Source organism: Capricornis sumatraensis, chromosome 1 (assembly GCF_032405125.1).
Source record: "Capricornis sumatraensis isolate serow.1 chromosome 1, serow.2, whole genome shotgun sequence".
Taxonomy (NCBI): domain Eukaryota; kingdom Metazoa; phylum Chordata; class Mammalia; order Artiodactyla; family Bovidae; genus Capricornis; species Capricornis sumatraensis.
In genome coordinates this window covers 159,645,118-159,650,147 of record NC_091069.1, presented here as the reverse complement: position 1 = coordinate 159,650,147, position 5,030 = coordinate 159,645,118, and positions in this window count along the sequence as shown.

The window sequence follows — 5,030 nt, the reverse complement described above, 5'->3', positions numbered from 1 at the left end:
GACCAACCAAACAGAAAATTAGCAAGGAAACACAAACTTTAAGTGATACAATGGACCAGTTAGACTTAATTGATATCTATAGGACATTTCACCCCAAAACAATGAATTTCACCTTTTTCTCAAGTGCACATGGAACATTCTCCAGGATAGATCACATCCTGGGCCATAAATCCAGCCTTGGTAAATTCAAAATAATTGAAATCATTTCAAGCATCTTTTCTGACCATAATGCAATAAGATTAGATGTCATTTACAGGAAAAAAAAAAACTATTAAAAATACAAACATATGGAGGCTAAACAACACACTTCTGAATAACAAAAAAATCACAGAAGAAATCAAAATATGCATAGAAACAAATGAAAATGAAAACACGACAACACAAAACCTATGGGATTCAGTAAAAGCAGTGCTGAGGGGAAGGTTCATAGCAATACAAGTTTACCTCAAGAAACAGGAGAGAAATCAAATAAATAAGCTAACTTTACAGAAATATAGATCAATGGAACAAAATAGAAAGCCCAAAGATAAATCCACGTACCTATGGACACCTTATCTTTGACAAAAGAGGCAAGAATATACAATGGAGACAATACAATCTCTTTAACAAGTGGTGCTGGGAAAACTGGTCAACCACTTGTAAAAGAATGAAACTAGAACACTTTCTAACACCATACACAAAAATAAACTCAAAATGGATTAAAGATCTAAATGTAAGACCAGAAACTATAAAACTCCTAGAGGAAAACATAGGCAAAACACTCTCTGACATGAATCACAGCAGGATCCTCTATGACCCACCTCCCAGAGTAATGAAAATAAAAGCAAAAATAAACAAATGGGGCCTAATTAAACTTAAAATCTTTTGCACAATGAAGGAAACTATAAGCAAGGTGAAAAGACAGCCTTCAGAATGGGAGAAAATAATAGCTAATGAAGCAACTGAAAAAGAATTAATCTCAAAAGTATACAAGCAGCTCATGCAGCTCAATATCAGAAAAATAACGACCCAATCAAAGAAAGGGCCAAAGAACTAAACAGACATTTCTCCAAAGAAGACATACAGATGGCTAACAAACACATGAAAAGATGCTCAACATCACTATCAGAGAAATGCAATTCAAAACCACAATGAGGTACCATCTCACGCAGGTTAGAATGGCTGCTATCCAAAAGTCTACAAACAATAAATGCTGGAGAGGGTGTGGAGAAAAGGGAACCCTCTTACACTGTTGGTGGGAATGCAAACTCGTACAGTCATTATGGAGAAAAGTGTGAAGATTCCTTAAAAAACTGGAAACAGAACTGCCATATGACCCAGCAATCCCACTGCTGGGCAAACACCAAGGAAACCAGAATTGAAAGAGACACATGTTCCACAATGTTCATCACAGCACTGTTTACAATAGCTAGGACATGGAAACAACCTAGATGTCCACTGGCAGATGAATGGATAAGAAAGCTGTGGTACATATACACAATGGAATATTGCTCAGCTATTAAAAAGAATACCTCTGAATCAGTTCTAATGAGGTGGATGAAACTGCAGCCTATTATACAGAGTGAAGTCAGAAAGAAAAACACTAATACAGTATATTAATGCATATATATGTAATTTAGAAAGATGATAATGAAGACCCTATATGCGAGACAACAAAAGAGACACAGAGATAAAGAACAGACTTTTGGACTCTGTGGGAGAAGGTGAGGGTGGGATGATTTGAGAGAATAGCACTGAAACATGTATATTACCATATGTGAAATAGATCACTAGTCCAAGTTCGATGCATGAAAAAGGGCACTCAGGGCCAGTATACTGGGATGACCCTGAGCAATGGGATGCGGATGGAGGTGGGAAGGGAGTTCAGGATGGGGGACATGTGTACACCCATGGCTGATTCGTGTCGATGTATGGCAAAAGCCATTACAATATTGTAAAGTAATAAGCCTCCAATTAAAATAAATAATTTAAAAAAAGCAAAAATAAAAAAATCTACAGTTTTCCCCCTGTGTCTTCTTTACTATTCACACAGAAAAGTTTACTGCTGATACTTTTGGTCATTAAATGTGTAGGGGATTTTCCCTCACCAAAGCAATTCTGTTACACCAGCTGGGTACTGTTATGATTTAACTACATTCTAACACTATTTACTGGAGATATTGTCAGATTCCGTAGGTCAAGGACTCATTCAGTCCCACAAGACTGTCCCCTACTTCAGAGGCCAATCTCCAGTAGTAGGTCTCTAAGTTACCCATAAATTCTGTCTGACTTGGCTATAAATTGGAGATTCCCATAACCTCCTCCCCACTGGATTTGATTATTTGGTGGAGTAGCTCACAGAACTCAAGGAAACACTCATCTTTGTCAGCTGATGAAAGGATATGATAAAGAACACAGAGTCAGATGAAGAGATACACAGGCAAGGTCTTGGAGGGCCCCAAGTGCAGGAGCTTCTGGGACGTACACATGGAGCTGGGATGTATCACCCCTACTGGTATGTGAATGTGGTCACCCATATGGAAGCTCTCCGATCCCCACAGAATTGGAAATTTTATGGAGGCTTCATTACACAGGTATGATCATTGACTATTTTGGGCCTTTGTCTTTTCTCTCAGTGAAGTGGGGGCCAGGCTTTGTAGTCTTGCTGATCTTTCTGGGGACCAATCCCCACCCAAGAGCCATTTAAAAGTCCACTAAGAGATGCCTTATTAGAACAAAAGACATTCCTAGTATTTCTATTACTCAGGGATCTGCAGGGGTTTCAGGAGCTCTATGTCAGAAAGGACATCAAAGACAAGTATCAGAACTAGGGATACTCCTAGTATTCCTTTCCCCTAGGAAATTACAAGGGTTTTAGGACTCTGTGCCAGGAATCAGAGGCAGATGACATCATGATTAGAACATTCTCTTATTTCATACCATAGTACAGAAAGACTTCAGATATCCTGATGGATCAAAGAAAAAAAACAAAAAAATTCTCTAAAATGAAGACAAAATTGAATTTTGATTAAAAGAACATCCTATGTTCCAGAAATAGTGATACAGAATACTCAGAACCAAGACATACCCTAATTAAACTGCTGCATATTAAAAGGGGAGGGGAGATGAAGGTTTATTTTTTTTCCTAAACCCATCAAGCAACCAAGAGACAGGGATAAGGAAAGGAAAAAAGGAGGACTCTAAGTTCACAGAAGACAATAGAGAGTGCGGATTCCATGAGGTTTTCTTTCCTATCAATTGGTGCTATTTTCCTGCCAATTGGAAGGAAATGGAGCCTCCGAAGGAAAAATGGAAGAAAAGACCACGTTATCACCTCTTCCTTTCTATTCCGTCTCCCTTCAATTGCAGGACATGCTGTTGCACATTCTCTTCTGAGTTACCAGACCAGGTAAAGGCATTTTCCTCACCTGAGAAAAATCCCTTGCAGAAAGGAAATACGAAGGAAGTGACCACAAAGGAATTGGAGAAAAAAAAAAAGCTAATTAAAAAAAAAAAATCTATTACTTGCCTTAAACAGAACTGAATGTCTTAAATTGTCTAAATCAAAAAGTCTTCAAGCTGTAAACTGAACAAATCTAAGTAAATTAGCAAGGCATAAAAGTTGGGGGAGACGCAAAATTGTCAATAAAATACTGTCTGTATCAACAAAAGGTGTCCAAAATAAAAGCAGATAGCTGGACACATGCACAGAAAAGTATTTAGATTTCAGTTAATCCAGTGTTTATCATTTCAGACCAATTATATACTGATAGAAAATAAAGTGAGAAGGCAATGGCACCCCACTCCAGTACTCTTGCCTGGAAAATCCCATGGACAGAGGAGCCTGGTAGGCTTCTCTGAAAGTGAAAAGTGAAAGTGAAGTTGCTCAGTGGTGTCCAACCCTCAGCGACCCCATGGACTGCAGCCTTCCAGGCTCCTCTGTCCATGGGATTTTCCAGGCAAGAGTACTGGAGTGGGGTGCCATTGCCTTCTCCACTATGTAACTATAAAGTATATACTTGTATGAATTAGATGTGAATATAAAAATCAAGGAACATTTCATGCAAGGATGGGGACAATAAAGGAGAGAATGGGCAAGGACCTAACAGAGCACAGGAACTATGCAAAAAGGTTATAACGATCCAAATAACTGTGATGGTGTGGTCACTCACGTAGAGCCAGACACCCTGGTGTGTGAAGTCAAGCGGGCCTTAGGAAGCATTAACATGAACAAAGCTAGTGCAGTGATAGAATTCCAGCTGAGCTATTTAAAGTCCTAAAAGATGCTGTTAAGTGCTGCACTCAACATGTCAGCAAATTTGGAAAACTCAGCAGTAGCCATGGGACTGGAAAAGGTCAGTTTTTATTCCAATCCCAAATAAGGTCAATGCCAAAGAAAGTTCCAAGTACCATAAAATTGCACTCATTTAACATGCCACTCCAGTACTCCTGCCTGGAAAATCCCATGGACAGAGGAGCCTGGTAGGCAATCCATGGGGTCGCTAAGAGTCAGACACCACTGAGTGACTTCACTTTCACTTTCATGCATTGGAGAAGGAAATGGCAACCCACTCCAGTGTTCTTGCTTGGAGAATCCCAGGGACGGGAGAGCCTGGTAGGCTGCTGTCTACAGGGTCGCAAAGAGTCGGACACGACTGAAGCAACTTAGCAGCAGCAGCAGCAACATGCTAGTAAGGTAATGCTCAAAATCCTTCAAGCTACGCTTCAGCAGTATGTGAACTTAAAACTTCCAGATGTACAAGCTGGGTTTAGAAAAGCAGAGGAACCAGAGATCAAATTTCCAGCATTTGTTGAATCATGGAGAAATCAAGGGAGTTCCAGAAAAAACATCTGCTTCTGTTTCATTGACTATGCTAACACCTCTGACTGTGTTGATCACAACAAACTGCAGAAAATTCTTAAAGAGATTAGTGTATCAGGCCACCTTACCTGTTTCCTGAGAAACTTGTATGCAAGTCAAGAAGCAACATTAGAACCAGACATGGAACAATGATTTAGTTCAAAATTGGGAAAGGAGTATGACAAGGGTG